At 44.1% G+C, this 12,550-nt stretch overlaps 37 non-coding genes across 37 annotated transcripts; all 37 read left to right on the top strand.

Annotated features, from left to right (window-relative positions):
* The first annotated feature begins 147 nt into the window (after positions 1–147).
* On the top strand, positions 148–266 carry LOC133812067 (5S ribosomal RNA). The gene has a single exon (XR_009883567.1). It is a non-coding gene; the product is annotated as a 5S ribosomal RNA (ribosomal RNA).
* Positions 267–486: 220 nt separating this feature from the next.
* On the top strand, positions 487–605 carry LOC133812125 (5S ribosomal RNA). Its single transcript, XR_009883622.1, has one exon. It is a non-coding gene; the product is annotated as a 5S ribosomal RNA (ribosomal RNA).
* Positions 606–825: 220 nt separating this feature from the next.
* LOC133812132 (5S ribosomal RNA) lies at positions 826–944 on the top strand. Its single transcript, XR_009883629.1, has one exon. It is a non-coding gene; the product is annotated as a 5S ribosomal RNA (ribosomal RNA).
* Positions 945–1,165: 221 nt separating this feature from the next.
* LOC133812066 (5S ribosomal RNA) lies at positions 1,166–1,284 on the top strand. Its single transcript, XR_009883566.1, has one exon. It is a non-coding gene; the product is annotated as a 5S ribosomal RNA (ribosomal RNA).
* Positions 1,285–1,504: 220 nt separating this feature from the next.
* Positions 1,505–1,623, top strand: LOC133812065 (5S ribosomal RNA). The gene has a single exon (XR_009883565.1). It is a non-coding gene; the product is annotated as a 5S ribosomal RNA (ribosomal RNA).
* A 220-nt stretch (positions 1,624–1,843) lies between these two features.
* On the top strand, positions 1,844–1,962 carry LOC133812064 (5S ribosomal RNA). Its single transcript, XR_009883564.1, has one exon. It is a non-coding gene; the product is annotated as a 5S ribosomal RNA (ribosomal RNA).
* A 219-nt stretch (positions 1,963–2,181) lies between these two features.
* Positions 2,182–2,300, top strand: LOC133812124 (5S ribosomal RNA). Its single transcript, XR_009883621.1, has one exon. It is a non-coding gene; the product is annotated as a 5S ribosomal RNA (ribosomal RNA).
* A 220-nt stretch (positions 2,301–2,520) lies between these two features.
* On the top strand, positions 2,521–2,639 carry LOC133812131 (5S ribosomal RNA). Its single transcript, XR_009883628.1, has one exon. It is a non-coding gene; the product is annotated as a 5S ribosomal RNA (ribosomal RNA).
* Positions 2,640–2,860: 221 nt separating this feature from the next.
* LOC133812063 (5S ribosomal RNA) lies at positions 2,861–2,979 on the top strand. The gene has a single exon (XR_009883563.1). It is a non-coding gene; the product is annotated as a 5S ribosomal RNA (ribosomal RNA).
* A 222-nt stretch (positions 2,980–3,201) lies between these two features.
* On the top strand, positions 3,202–3,320 carry LOC133812062 (5S ribosomal RNA). Its single transcript, XR_009883562.1, has one exon. It is a non-coding gene; the product is annotated as a 5S ribosomal RNA (ribosomal RNA).
* A 221-nt stretch (positions 3,321–3,541) lies between these two features.
* Positions 3,542–3,660, top strand: LOC133812060 (5S ribosomal RNA). Its single transcript, XR_009883561.1, has one exon. It is a non-coding gene; the product is annotated as a 5S ribosomal RNA (ribosomal RNA).
* Positions 3,661–3,880: 220 nt separating this feature from the next.
* On the top strand, positions 3,881–3,999 carry LOC133812059 (5S ribosomal RNA). Its single transcript, XR_009883560.1, has one exon. It is a non-coding gene; the product is annotated as a 5S ribosomal RNA (ribosomal RNA).
* Positions 4,000–4,219: 220 nt separating this feature from the next.
* LOC133812058 (5S ribosomal RNA) lies at positions 4,220–4,338 on the top strand. Its single transcript, XR_009883559.1, has one exon. It is a non-coding gene; the product is annotated as a 5S ribosomal RNA (ribosomal RNA).
* A 220-nt stretch (positions 4,339–4,558) lies between these two features.
* Positions 4,559–4,677, top strand: LOC133812057 (5S ribosomal RNA). The gene has a single exon (XR_009883558.1). It is a non-coding gene; the product is annotated as a 5S ribosomal RNA (ribosomal RNA).
* Positions 4,678–4,896: 219 nt separating this feature from the next.
* Positions 4,897–5,015, top strand: LOC133812055 (5S ribosomal RNA). Its single transcript, XR_009883556.1, has one exon. It is a non-coding gene; the product is annotated as a 5S ribosomal RNA (ribosomal RNA).
* A 221-nt stretch (positions 5,016–5,236) lies between these two features.
* LOC133812054 (5S ribosomal RNA) lies at positions 5,237–5,355 on the top strand. Its single transcript, XR_009883554.1, has one exon. It is a non-coding gene; the product is annotated as a 5S ribosomal RNA (ribosomal RNA).
* A 220-nt stretch (positions 5,356–5,575) lies between these two features.
* Positions 5,576–5,694, top strand: LOC133812053 (5S ribosomal RNA). Its single transcript, XR_009883553.1, has one exon. It is a non-coding gene; the product is annotated as a 5S ribosomal RNA (ribosomal RNA).
* Positions 5,695–5,914: 220 nt separating this feature from the next.
* LOC133812052 (5S ribosomal RNA) lies at positions 5,915–6,033 on the top strand. Its single transcript, XR_009883552.1, has one exon. It is a non-coding gene; the product is annotated as a 5S ribosomal RNA (ribosomal RNA).
* A 220-nt stretch (positions 6,034–6,253) lies between these two features.
* Positions 6,254–6,372, top strand: LOC133812051 (5S ribosomal RNA). Its single transcript, XR_009883551.1, has one exon. It is a non-coding gene; the product is annotated as a 5S ribosomal RNA (ribosomal RNA).
* Positions 6,373–6,592: 220 nt separating this feature from the next.
* On the top strand, positions 6,593–6,711 carry LOC133812176 (5S ribosomal RNA). Its single transcript, XR_009883673.1, has one exon. It is a non-coding gene; the product is annotated as a 5S ribosomal RNA (ribosomal RNA).
* A 220-nt stretch (positions 6,712–6,931) lies between these two features.
* LOC133812175 (5S ribosomal RNA) lies at positions 6,932–7,050 on the top strand. Its single transcript, XR_009883672.1, has one exon. It is a non-coding gene; the product is annotated as a 5S ribosomal RNA (ribosomal RNA).
* A 220-nt stretch (positions 7,051–7,270) lies between these two features.
* Positions 7,271–7,389, top strand: LOC133812174 (5S ribosomal RNA). Its single transcript, XR_009883671.1, has one exon. It is a non-coding gene; the product is annotated as a 5S ribosomal RNA (ribosomal RNA).
* A 219-nt stretch (positions 7,390–7,608) lies between these two features.
* Positions 7,609–7,727, top strand: LOC133812173 (5S ribosomal RNA). The gene has a single exon (XR_009883670.1). It is a non-coding gene; the product is annotated as a 5S ribosomal RNA (ribosomal RNA).
* A 220-nt stretch (positions 7,728–7,947) lies between these two features.
* On the top strand, positions 7,948–8,066 carry LOC133812172 (5S ribosomal RNA). The gene has a single exon (XR_009883669.1). It is a non-coding gene; the product is annotated as a 5S ribosomal RNA (ribosomal RNA).
* A 220-nt stretch (positions 8,067–8,286) lies between these two features.
* On the top strand, positions 8,287–8,405 carry LOC133812170 (5S ribosomal RNA). Its single transcript, XR_009883667.1, has one exon. It is a non-coding gene; the product is annotated as a 5S ribosomal RNA (ribosomal RNA).
* Positions 8,406–8,626: 221 nt separating this feature from the next.
* Positions 8,627–8,745, top strand: LOC133812169 (5S ribosomal RNA). The gene has a single exon (XR_009883666.1). It is a non-coding gene; the product is annotated as a 5S ribosomal RNA (ribosomal RNA).
* Positions 8,746–8,965: 220 nt separating this feature from the next.
* LOC133812168 (5S ribosomal RNA) lies at positions 8,966–9,084 on the top strand. Its single transcript, XR_009883665.1, has one exon. It is a non-coding gene; the product is annotated as a 5S ribosomal RNA (ribosomal RNA).
* A 220-nt stretch (positions 9,085–9,304) lies between these two features.
* Positions 9,305–9,423, top strand: LOC133812167 (5S ribosomal RNA). Its single transcript, XR_009883664.1, has one exon. It is a non-coding gene; the product is annotated as a 5S ribosomal RNA (ribosomal RNA).
* A 220-nt stretch (positions 9,424–9,643) lies between these two features.
* Positions 9,644–9,762, top strand: LOC133812166 (5S ribosomal RNA). The gene has a single exon (XR_009883663.1). It is a non-coding gene; the product is annotated as a 5S ribosomal RNA (ribosomal RNA).
* A 220-nt stretch (positions 9,763–9,982) lies between these two features.
* LOC133812165 (5S ribosomal RNA) lies at positions 9,983–10,101 on the top strand. The gene has a single exon (XR_009883662.1). It is a non-coding gene; the product is annotated as a 5S ribosomal RNA (ribosomal RNA).
* A 221-nt stretch (positions 10,102–10,322) lies between these two features.
* Positions 10,323–10,441, top strand: LOC133812164 (5S ribosomal RNA). Its single transcript, XR_009883661.1, has one exon. It is a non-coding gene; the product is annotated as a 5S ribosomal RNA (ribosomal RNA).
* Positions 10,442–10,662: 221 nt separating this feature from the next.
* On the top strand, positions 10,663–10,781 carry LOC133812163 (5S ribosomal RNA). Its single transcript, XR_009883660.1, has one exon. It is a non-coding gene; the product is annotated as a 5S ribosomal RNA (ribosomal RNA).
* Positions 10,782–11,001: 220 nt separating this feature from the next.
* On the top strand, positions 11,002–11,120 carry LOC133812162 (5S ribosomal RNA). The gene has a single exon (XR_009883659.1). It is a non-coding gene; the product is annotated as a 5S ribosomal RNA (ribosomal RNA).
* Positions 11,121–11,340: 220 nt separating this feature from the next.
* LOC133812161 (5S ribosomal RNA) lies at positions 11,341–11,459 on the top strand. The gene has a single exon (XR_009883658.1). It is a non-coding gene; the product is annotated as a 5S ribosomal RNA (ribosomal RNA).
* Positions 11,460–11,679: 220 nt separating this feature from the next.
* On the top strand, positions 11,680–11,798 carry LOC133812159 (5S ribosomal RNA). The gene has a single exon (XR_009883656.1). It is a non-coding gene; the product is annotated as a 5S ribosomal RNA (ribosomal RNA).
* A 221-nt stretch (positions 11,799–12,019) lies between these two features.
* LOC133812158 (5S ribosomal RNA) lies at positions 12,020–12,138 on the top strand. The gene has a single exon (XR_009883655.1). It is a non-coding gene; the product is annotated as a 5S ribosomal RNA (ribosomal RNA).
* Positions 12,139–12,358: 220 nt separating this feature from the next.
* Positions 12,359–12,477, top strand: LOC133812157 (5S ribosomal RNA). Its single transcript, XR_009883654.1, has one exon. It is a non-coding gene; the product is annotated as a 5S ribosomal RNA (ribosomal RNA).
* Positions 12,478–12,550: the final 73 nt, after the last annotated feature.

Raw genomic sequence — 12,550 nt, 5'->3', positions numbered from 1 at the left:
TTTAAAAACTCATTTATTTCGTTTTCCTTGAGGGGTTAATACCGTGGTCACTAACAAGCAGCGAATAAGAAGTTCCTAGTCAATCCGGGGGAGAAAAGGGAGGACACACGCGCTCGCTATAAATGAATATTGCGGACCAAACTTTCCGGGTGCGATCATACCAGCACTAATGCACCGGATCCCATCAGAACTCCGCAGTTAAGCGTGCTTGGGCGAGAGTAGTACTAGGATGGGTGACCTCCTGGGAAGTCCTCGTGTTGCACCCCTGAAAACATCATTTTTTTTTTCCCTTTAAAAATCCACCTACGGCTCAAAAGTTTGTATTTTTTGTTTAAAATCTTTAAAAACTCATTTATTTCGTTTTCCTTGAGGGGTTAATACCGTGGTCACTAACAAGCAGCGAATAAGAAGTTCCTAGTCAATCCGGGGGAGAAAAGGGAGGACACACGCGCTCGCTATAAATGAATATTGCGGACCAAACATTCCGGGTGCGATCATACCAGCACTAATGCACCGGATCCCATCAGAACTCCGCAGTTAAGCGTGCTTGGGCGATAGTAGTACTAGGATGGGTGACCTCCTGGGAAGTCCTCGTGTTGCACCCCTGAAAACATCATTTTTTTTTTCCCTTTAAAAATCCACCTACGGCTCAAAAGTTTGTATTTTTTGTTTTAAATCTTTAAAAACTCATTTATTTCGTTTTCCTTGAGGGGTTAATACCGTGGTCACTAACAAGCAGCGAATAAGAAGTTCCTAGTCAATCCGGGGGAGAAAAGGGAGGACACACGCGCTCGCTATAAATGAATATTGCGGAACAAACATTCCGGGTGCGATCATACCAGCACTAATGCACCGTATCCCATCAGAACTCCGCAGTTAAGCGTGCTTGGGCGAGAGTAGTACTAGGATGGGTGACCTCCTGGGAAGTCCTCGTGTTGCACCCCTGAAGACATCATTTTTTTTTTTCCCTTTAAAAATCCACCTACGGCTCAAAAGTTTGTATTTTTTGTTTTAAATCTTTAAAAACTCATTTATTTCGTTTTCCTTGAGGGGTTAATACCGTGGTCACTAACAAGCAGCGAATAAGAAGTTCCTAGTCAATCCGGGGGAGAAAAGGGAGGACACACGCGCTCGCTATAAATGAATATTGCGGAACAAACATTCCGGGTGCGATCATACCAGCACTAATGCACCGGATCCCATCAGAACTCCGCAGTTAAGCGTGCTTGGGCGAGAGTAGTACTAGGATGGGTGACCTCCTGGGAAGTCCTCGTGTTGCACCCCTGAAAACATCATTTTTTTTTTCCCTTTAAAAATCCACCTACGGCTCAAAAGTTTGTATTTTTTGTTTTAAATCTTTAAAAACTCATTTATTTCGTTTTCCTTGAGGGGTTAATACCGTGGTCACTAACAAGCAGCGAATAAGAAGTTCCTAGTCAATCCGGGGGAGAAAAGGGAGGACACACGCGCTCGCTATAAATGAATATTGCGGAACAAACATTCCGGGTGCGATCATACCAGCACTAATGCACCGGATCCCATCAGAACTCCGCAGTTAAGCGTGCTTGGGCGAGAGTAGTACTAGGATGGGTGACCTCCTGGGAAGTCCTCGTGTTGCACCCCTGAAAACATCATTTTTTTTTTCCCTTTAAAAATCCACCTACGGCTCAAAAGTTTGTATTTTTTGTTTTAAATCTTTAAAAACTCATTTATTTCGTTTTCCTTGAGGGGTTAATACCGTGGTCACTAACAAGCAGCGAATAAGAAGTTCCTAGTCAATCCGGGGGAGAAAAGGGAGGACACACGCGCTCGCTATAAATGAATATTGCGGACCAAACATTCCGGGTGCGATCATACCAGCACTAATGCACCGGATCCCATCAGAACTCCGCAGTTAAGCGTGCTTGGGCGAGAGTAGTACTAGGATGGGTGACCTCCTGGGAAGTCCTCGTGTTGCACCCCTGAAAACATCATTTTTTTTTCCCTTTAAAAATCCACCTACGGCTCAAAAGTTTGTATTTTTTGTTTTAAATCTTTAAAAACTCATTTATTTCGTTTTCCTTGAGGGGTTAATACCGTGGTCACTAACAAGCAGCGAATAAGAAGTTCCTAGTCAATCCGGGGGAGAAAAGGGAGGACACACGCGCTCGCTATAAATGAATATTGCGGACCAAACATTCCGGGTGCGATCATACCAGCACTAATGCACCGGATCCCATCAGAACTCCGCAGTTAAGCGTGCTTGGGCGATAGTAGTACTAGGATGGGTGACCTCCTGGGAAGTCCTCGTGTTGCACCCCTGAAAACATCATTTTTTTTTTCCCTTTAAAAATCCACCTACGGCTCAAAAGTTTGTATTTTTTGTTTTAAATCTTTAAAAACTCATTTATTTCGTTTTCCTTGAGGGGTTAATACCGTGGTCACTAACAAGCAGCGAATAAGAAGTTCCTAGTCAATCCGGGGGAGAAAAGGGAGGACACACGCGCTCGCTATAAATGAATATTGCGGAACAAACATTCCGGGTGCGATCATACCAGCACTAATGCACCGTATCCCATCAGAACTCCGCAGTTAAGCGTGCTTGGGCGAGAGTAGTACTAGGATGGGTGACCTCCTGGGAAGTCCTCGTGTTGCACCCCTGAAGACATCATTTTTTTTTTTCCCTTTAAAAATCCACCTACGGCTCAAAAGTTTGTATTTTTTGTTTTAAATCTTTAAAAACTCATTTATTTCGTTTTCCTTGAGGGGTTAATACCGTGGTCACTAACAAGCAGCGAATAAGAAGTTCCTAGTCAATCCGGGGGAGAAAAGGGAGGACACACGCGCTCGCTATAAATGAATATTGCGGAACAAACATTCCGGGTGCGATCATACCAGCACTAATGCACCGGATCCCATCAGAACTCCGCAGTTAAGCGTGCTTGGGCGAGAGTAGTACTAGGATGGGTGACCTCCTGGGAAGTCCTCGTGTTGCACCCCTGAAAACATCATTTTTTTTTTTCCCTTTAAAAAATCCACCTACGGCTCAAAAGTTTGTATTTTTTGTTTTAAATCTTTAAAAACTCATTTATTTCGTTTTCCTTGAGGGGTTAATACCGTGGTCACTAACAAGCAGCGAATAAGAAGTTCCTAGTCAATCCGGGGGAGAAAAGGGAGGACACACGCGCTCGCTATAAATGAATATTGCGGAACAAACATTCCGGGTGCGATCATACCAGCACTAATGCACCGGATCCCATCAGAACTCCGCAGTTAAGCGTGCTTGGGCGAGAGTAGTACTAGGATGGGTGACCTCCTGGGAAGTCCTCGTGTTGCACCCCTGAAGACATCATTTTTTTTTTTCCCTTTAAAAATCCACCTACGGCTCAAAAGTTTGTATTTTTTGTTTTAAATCTTTAAAAACTCATTTATTTCGTTTTCCTTGAGGGGTTAATACCGTGGTCACTAACAAGCAGCGAATAAGAAGTTCCTAGTCAATCCGGGGGAGAAAAGGGAGGACACACGCGCTCGCTATAAATGAATATTGCGGACCAAACATTCCGGGTGCGATCATACCAGCACTAATGCACCGGATCCCATCAGAACTCCGCAGTTAAGCGTGCTTGGGCGAGAGTAGTACTAGGATGGGTGACCTCCTGGGAAGTCCTCGTGTTGCACCCCTGAAAACATCATTTTTTTTTTCCCTTTAAAAATCCACCTACGGCTCAAAAGTTTGTATTTTTTGTTTTAAATCTTTAAAAACTCATTTATTTCGTTTTCCTTGAGGGGTTAATACCGTGGTCACTAACAAGCAGCGAATAAGAAGTTCCTAGTCAATCCGGGGGAGAAAAGGGAGGACACACGCGCTCGCTATAAATGAATATTGCGGAACAAACATTCCGGGTGCGATCATACCAGCACTAATGCACCGGATCCCATCAGAACTCCGCAGTTAAGCGTGCTTGGGCGAGAGTAGTACTAGGATGGGTGACCTCCTGGGAAGTCCTCGTGTTGCACCCCTGAAAACATCATTTTTTTTTTCCCTTTAAAAATCCACCTACGGCTCAAAAGTTTGTATTTTTTGTTTTAAATCTTTAAAAACTCATTTATTTCGTTTTCCTTGAGGGGTTAATACCGTGGTCACTAACAAGCAGCGAATAAGAAGTTCCTAGTCAATCCGGGGGAGAAAAGGGAGGACACACGCGCTCGCTATAAATGAATATTGCGGAACAAACATTCCGGGTGCGATCATACCAGCACTAATGCACCGGATCCCATCAGAACTCCGCAGTTAAGCGTGCTTGGGCGAGAGTAGTACTAGGATGGGTGACCTCCTGGGAAGTCCTCGTGTTGCACCCCTGAAGACATCATTTTTTTTTTCCCTTTAAAAATCCACCTACGGCTCAAAAGTTTGTATTTTTTGTTTTAAATCTTTAAAAACTCATTTATTTCGTTTTCCTTGAGGGGTTAATACCGTGGTCACTAACAAGCAGCGAATAAGAAGTTCCTAGTCAATCCGGGGGAGAAAAGGGAGGACACACGCGCTCGCTATAAATGAATATTGCGGACCAAACTTTCCGGGTGCGATCATACCAGCACTAATGCACCGGATCCCATCAGAACTCCGCAGTTAAGCGTGCTTGGGCGAGAGTAGTACTAGGATGGGTGACCTCCTGGGAAGTCCTCGTGTTGCACCCCTGAAAACATCATTTTTTTTTCCCTTTAAAAATCCACCTACGGCTCAAAAGTTTGTATTTTTTGTTTTAAATCTTTAAAAACTCATTTATTTCGTTTTCCTTGAGGGGTTAATATCGTGGTCACTAACAAGCAGCGAATAAGAAGTTCCTAGTCAATCCGGGGGAGAAAAGGGAGGACACACGCGCTCGCTATAAATGAATATTGCGGACCAAACATTCCGGGTGCGATCATACCAGCACTAATGCACCGGATCCCATCAGAACTCCGCAGTTAAGCGTGCTTGGGCGAGAGTAGTACTAGGATGGGTGACCTCCTGGGAAGTCCTCGTGTTGCACCCCTGAAAACATCATTTTTTTTTTTCCCTTTAAAAATCCACCTACGGCTCAAAAGTTTGTATTTTTTGTTTTAAATCTTTAAAAACTCATTTATTTCGTTTTCCTTGAGGGGTTAATACCGTGGTCACTAACAAGCAGCGAATAAGAAGTTCCTAGTCAATCCGGGGGAGAAAAGGGAGGACACACGCGCTCGCTATAAATGAATATTGCGGACCAAACATTCCGGGTGCGATCATACCAGCACTAATGCACCGGATCCCATCAGAACTCCGCAGTTAAGCGTGCTTGGGCGAGAGTAGTACTAGGATGGGTGACCTCCTGGGAAGTCCTCGTGTTGCACCCCTGAAAACATCATTTTTTTTTTCCCTTTAAAAATCCACCTACGGCTCAAAAGTTTGTATTTTTTGTTTTAAATCTTTAAAAACTCATTTATTTCGTTTTCCTTGAGGGGTTAATACCGTGGTCACTAACAAGCAGCGAATAAGAAGTTCCTAGTCAATCCGGGGGAGAAAAGGGAGGACACACGCGCTCGCTATAAATGAATATTGCGGAACAAACATTCCGGGTGCGATCATACCAGCACTAATGCACCGGATCCCATCAGAACTCCGCAGTTAAGCGTGCTTGGGCGAGAGTAGTACTAGGATGGGTGACCTCCTGGGAAGTCCTCGTGTTGCACCCCTGAAAACATCATTTTTTTTTTCCCTTTAAAAATCCACCTACGGCTCAAAAGTTTGTATTTTTTGTTTTAAATCTTTAAAAACTCATTTATTTCGTTTTCCTTGAGGGGTTAATACCGTGGTCACTAACAAGCAGCGAATAAGAAGTTCCTAGTCAATCCGGGGGAGAAAAGGGAGGACACACGCGCTCGCTATAAATGAATATTGCGGAACAAACATTCCGGGTGCGATCATACCAGCACTAATGCACCGGATCCCATCAGAACTCCGCAGTTAAGCGTGCTTGGGCGAGAGTAGTACTAGGATGGGTGACCTCCTGGGAAGTCCTCGTGTTGCACCCCTGAAAACATCATTTTTTTTTTCCCTTTAAAAATCCACCTACGGCTCAAAAGTTTGTATTTTTTGTTTTAAATCTTTAAAAACTCATTTATTTCGTTTTCCTTGAGGGGTTAATACCGTGGTCACTAACAAGCAGCGAATAAGAAGTTCCTAGTCAATCCGGGGGAGAAAAGGGAGGACACACGCGCTCGCTATAAATGAATATTGCGGAACAAACATTCCGGGTGCGATCATACCAGCACTAATGCACCGGATCCCATCAGAACTCCGCAGTTAAGCGTGCTTGGGCGAGAGTAGTACTAGGATGGGTGACCTCCTGGGAAGTCCTCGTGTTGCACCCCTGAAGACATCATTTTTTTTTTCCCTTTAAAAATCCACCTACGGCTCAAAAGTTTGTATTTTTTGTTTTAAATCTTTAAAAACTCATTTATTTCGTTTTCCTTGAGGGGTTAATACCGTGGTCAATAACAAGCAGCGAATAAGAAGTTCCTAGTCAATCCGGGGGAGAAAAGGGAGGACACACGCGCTCGCTATAAATGAATATTGCGGACCAAACATTCCGGGTGCGATCATACCAGCACTAATGCACCGGATCCCATCAGAACTCCGCAGTTAAGCGTGCTTGGGCGAGAGTAGTACTAGGATGGGTGACCTCCTGGGAAGTCCTCGTGTTGCACCCCTGAAAACATCATTTTTTTTTTCCCTTTAAAAATCCACCTACGGCTCAAAAGTTTGTATTTTTTGTTTTAAATCTTTAAAAACTCATTTATTTCGTTTTCCTTGAGGGGTTAATACCGTGGTCACTAACAAGCAGCGAATAAGAAGTTCCTAGTCAATCCGGGGGAGAAAAGGGAGGACACACGCGCTCGCTATAAATGAATATTGCGGAACAAACATTCCGGGTGCGATCATACCAGCACTAATGCACCGGATCCCATCAGAACTCCGCAGTTAAGCGTGCTTGGGCGAGAGTAGTACTAGGATGGGTGACCTCCTGGGAAGTCCTCGTGTTGCACCCCTGAAAACATCATTTTTTTTTTCCCTTTAAAAATCCACCTACGGCTCAAAAGTTTGTATTTTTTGTTTTAAATCTTTAAAAACTCATTTATTTCGTTTTCCTTGAGGGGTTAATACCGTGGTCACTAACAAGCAGCGAATAAGAAGTTCCTAGTCAATCCGGGGGAGAAAAGGGAGGACACACGCGCTCGCTATAAATGAATATTGCGGACCAAACATTCCGGGTGCGATCATACCAGCACTAATGCACCGGATCCCATCAGAACTCCGCAGTTAAGCGTGCTTGGGCGAGAGTAGTACTAGGATGGGTGACCTCCTGGGAAGTCCTCGTGTTGCACCCCTGAAAACATCATTTTTTTTTCCCTTTAAAAATCCACCTACGGCTCAAAAGTTTGTATTTTTTGTTTTAAATCTTTAAAAACTCATTTATTTCGTTTTCCTTGAGGGGTTAATACCGTGGTCACTAACAAGCAGCGAATAAGAAGTTCCTAGTCAATCCGGGGGAGAAAAGGGAGGACACACGCGCTCGCTATAAATGAATATTGCGGACCAAACATTCCGGGTGCGATCATACCAGCACTAATGCACCGGATCCCATCAGAACTCCGCAGTTAAGCGTGCTTGGGCGAGAGTAGTACTAGGATGGGTGACCTCCTGGGAAGTCCTCGTGTTGCACCCCTGAAAACATCATTTTTTTTTTCCCTTTAAAAATCCACCTACGGCTCAAAAGTTTGTATTTTTTGTTTTAAATCTTTAAAAACTCATTTATTTCGTTTTCCTTGAGGGGTTAATACCGTGGTCACTAACAAGCAGCGAATAAGAAGTTCCTAGTCAATCCGGGGGAGAAAAGGGAGGACACACGCGCTCGCTATAAATGAATATTGCGGACCAAACATTCCGGGTGCGATCATACCAGCACTAATGCACCGGATCCCATCAGAACTCCGCAGTTAAGCGTGCTTGGGCGAGAGTAGTACTAGGATGGGTGACCTCCTGGGAAGTCCTCGTGTTGCACCCCTGAAGACATCATTTTTTTTTTCCTTTTAAAAATCCACCTACGGCTCAAAAGTTTGTATTTTTTGTTTTAAATCTTTAAAAACTCATTTATTTCGTTTTCCTTGAGGGGTTAATACCGTGGTCACTAACAAGCAGCGAATAAGAAGTTCCTAGTCAATCCGGGGGAGAAAAGGGAGGACACACGCGCTCGCTATAAATGAATATTGCGGAACAAACATTCCGGGTGCGATCATACCAGCACTAATGCACCGGATCCCATCAGAACTCCGCAGTTAAGCGTGCTTGGGCGAGAGTAGTACTAGGATGGGTGACCTCCTGGGAAGTCCTCGTGTTGCACCCCTGAAGACATCATTTTTTTTTTTCCCTTTAAAAATCCACCTACGGCTCAAAAGTTTGTATTTTTTGTTTTAAATCTTTAAAAACTCATTTATTTCGTTTTCCTTGAGGGGTTAATACCGTGGTCACTAACAAGCAGCGAATAAGAAGTTCCTAGTCAATCCGGGGGAGAAAAGGGAGGACACACGCGCTCGCTATAAATGAATATTGCGGACCAAACATTCCGGGTGCGATCATACCAGCACTAATGCACCGGATCCCATCAGAACTCCGCAGTTAAGCGTGCTTGGGCGAGAGTAGTACTAGGATGGGTGACCTCCTGGGAAGTCCTCGTGTTGCACCCCTGAAAACATCATATTTTTTTTCCCTTTAAAAATCCACCTACGGCTCAAAAGTTTGTATTTTTTGTTTTAAATCTTTAAAAACTCATTTATTTCGTTTTCCTTGAGGGGTTAATACCGTGGTCACTAACAAGCAGCGAATAAGAAGTTCCTAGTCAATCCGGGGGAGAAAAGGGAGGACACACGCGCTCGCTATAAATGAATATTGCGGAACAAACATTCCGGGTGCGATCATACCAGCACTAATGCACCGGATCCCATCAGAACTCCGCAGTTAAGCGTGCTTGGGCGAGAGTAGTACTAGGATGGGTGACCTCCTGGGAAGTCCTCGTGTTGCACCCCTGAAAACATCATTTTTTTTTTCCCTTTAAAAATCCACCTACGGCTCAAAAGTTTGTATTTTTTGTTTTAAATCTTTAAAAACTCATTTATTTCGTTTTCCTTGAGGGGTTAATACCGTGGTCACTAACAAGCAGCGAATAAGAAGTTCCTAGTCAATCCGGGGGAGAAAAGGGAGGACACACGCGCTCGCTATAAATGAATATTGCGGAACAAACATTCCGGGTGCGATCATACCAGCACTAATGCACCGGATCCCATCAGAACTCCGCAGTTAAGCGTGCTTGGGCGAGAGTAGTACTAGGATGGGTGACCTCCTGGGAAGTCCTCGTGTTGCACCCCTGAAAACATCATTTTTTTTTTCCCTTTAAAAATCCACCTACGGCTCAAAAGTTTGTATTTTTTGTTTTAAATCTTTAAAAACTCATTTATTTCGTTTTCCTTGAGGGGTTAATACCGTGGTCACTAACAAGCAGCGAATAAGAAGTTCCTAGTCAATCCGGGGGAGAAAAGGGAGGACACACGCGCTCGCTATAAATGAATATTGCGGACCAAACATTCCGGGTGCGATCATACCAGCACTAATGCACCGGATCCCATCAGAACTCCGCAGTTAAGCGTGCTTGGGCGAGAGTAGTACTAGGATGGGTGACCTCCTGGGAAGTCCTCGTGTTGCACCCCTGAAAACATCATTTTTTTTTTCCCTTTAAAAATCCACCTACGGCTCAAAAGTTTGTATTTTTTGTTTTAAATCTTTAAAAACTCATTTATTTCGTTTTCCTTGAGGGGTTAATACCGTGGTCACTAACAAGCAGCGAATAAGAAGTTCCTAGTCAATCCGGGGGAGAAAAGGGAGGACACACGCGCTCGCTATAAATGAATATTGCGGAACAAACATTCCGGGTGCGATCATACCAGCACTAATGCACCGGATCCCATCAGAACTCCGCAGTTAAGCGTGCTTGGGCGAGAGTAGTACTAGGATGGGTGACCTCCTGGGAAGTCCTCGTGTTGCACCCCTGAAGACATCATTTTTTTTTTTCCCTTTAAAAATCCACCTACGGCTCAAAAGTTTGTATTTTTTGTTTTAAATCTTTAAAAACTCATTTATTTCGTTTTCCTTGAGGGGTTAATACCGTGGTCACTAACAAGCAGCGAATAAGAAGTTCCTAGTCAATCCGGGGGAGAAAAGGGAGGACACACGCGCTCGCTATAAATGAATATTGCGGAACAAACATTCCGGGTGCGATCATACCAGCACTAATGCACCGGATCCCATCAGAACTCCGCAGTTAAGCGTGCTTGGGCGAGAGTAGTACTAGGATGGGTGACCTCCTGGGAAGTCCTCGTGTTGCACCCCTGAAGACATCATTTTTTTTTTTCCCTTTAAAAATCCACCTACGGCTCAAAAGTTTGTATTTTTTGTTTTAAATCTTTAAAAACTCATTTATTTCGTTTTCCTTGAGGGGTTAATACCGTGGTCACTAACAAGCAGCGAATAAGAAGTTCCTAGTCAATCCGGGGGAGAAAAGGGAGGACACACGCGCTCGCTATAAATGAATATTGCGGAACAAACATTCCGGGTGCGATCATACCAGCACTAATGCACCGGATCCCATCAGAACTCCGCAGTTAAGCGTGCTTGGGCGAGAGTAGTACTAGGATGGGTGACCTCCTGGGAAGTCCTCGTGTTGCACCCCTGAAAACATCATTTTTTTTTTCCCTTTAAAAATCCACCTACGGCTCAAAAGTTTGTATTTTTTGTTTTAAATCTTTAAAAACTCATTTATTTCGTTTTCCTTGAGGGGTTAATACCGTGGTCACTAACAAGCAGCGAATAAGAAGTTCCTAGTCAATCCGGGGGAGAAAAGGGAGGACACACGCGCTCGCTATAAATGAATATTGCGGAACAAACATTCCGGGTGCGATCATACCAGCACTAATGCACCGGATCCCATCAGAACTCCGCAGTTAAGCGTGCTTGGGCGAGAGTAGTACTAGGATGGGTGACCTCCTGGGAAGTCCTCGTGTTGCACCCCTGAAAACATCATTTTTTTTTTCCCTTTAAAAATCCACCTACGGCTCAAAAGTTTGTATTTTTTGTTTTAAATCTTTAAAAACTCATTTATTTCGTTTTCCTTGAGGGGTTAATACCGTGGTCACTAACAAGCAGCGAATAAGAAGTTCCTAGTCAATCCGGGGGAGAAAAGGGAGGACACACGCGCTCGCTATAAATGAATATTGCGGAACAAACATTCCGGGTGCGATCATACCAGCACTAATGCACCGGATCCCATCAGAACTCCGCAGTTAAGCGTGCTTGGGCGAGAGTAGTACTAGGATGGGTGACCTCCTGGGAAGTCCTCGTGTTGCACCCCTGAAGACATCATTTTTTTTTTCCCTTTAAAAATCCACCTACGGCTCAAAAGTTTGTATTTTTTGTTTTAAATCTTTAAAAACTCATTTATTTCGTTTTCCTTGAGGGGTTAATACCGTGGTCACTAACAAGCAGCGAATAAGAAGTTCCTAGTCAATCCGGGGGAGAAAAGGGAGGACACACGCGCTCGCTATAAATGAATATTGCGGACCAAACATTCCGGGTGCGATCATACCAGCACTAATGCACCGGATCCCATCAGAACTCCGCAGTTAAGCGTGCTTGGGCGAGAGTAGTACTAGGATGGGTGACCTCCTGGGAAGTCCTCGTGTTGCACCCCTGAAAACATCATTTTTTTTTTCCCTTTAAAAATCCACCTACGGCTCAAAAGTTTGTATTTTTTGTTTTAAATCTTTAAAAAACTCATTTATTTCGTTTTCCTTGAGGGGTTAATACCGTGGTCACTAACAAGCAGCGAATAAGAAGTTCCTAGTCAATCCGGGGGAGAAAAGGGAGGACACACGCGCTCGCTATAAATGAATATTGCGGACCAAACATTCCGGGTGCGATCATACCAGCACTAATGCACCGGATCCCATCAGAACTCCGCAGTTAAGCGTGCTTGGGCGAGAGTAGTACTAGGATGGGTGACCTCCTGGGAAGTCCTCGTGTTGCACCCCTGAAAACATCATTTTTTTTTTCCCTTTAAAAATCCACCTACGGCTCAAAAGTTTGTATTTTTTGTTTTAAATCTTTAAAAACTCATTTATTTCGTTTTCCTTGAGGGGTTAATACCGTGGTCACTAACAAGCAGCGAATAAGAAGTTCCTAGTCAATCCGGGGGAGAAAAGGGAGGACACACGCGCTCGCTATAAATGAATATTGCGGAACAAACATTCCGGGTGCGATCATACCAGCACTAATGCACCGGATCCCATCAGAACTCCGCAGTTAAGCGTGCTTGGGCGAGAGTAGTACTAGGATGGGTGACCTCCTGGGAAGTCCTCGTGTTGCACCCCTGAAGACATCATTTTTTTTTTCCCTTTAAAAATCCACCTACGGCTCAAAAGTTTGTATTTTTTGTTTTAAATC

The sequence above is a fragment of the Humulus lupulus genome, unplaced genomic scaffold (assembly GCF_963169125.1).
Source record: "Humulus lupulus unplaced genomic scaffold, drHumLupu1.1 SCAFFOLD_282, whole genome shotgun sequence".
Lineage (NCBI taxonomy): Eukaryota > Viridiplantae > Streptophyta > Magnoliopsida > Rosales > Cannabaceae > Humulus > Humulus lupulus.
Note: the sequence above shows the minus strand (reverse complement) of the source record. Positions and strands in the feature narration are given on the sequence as shown.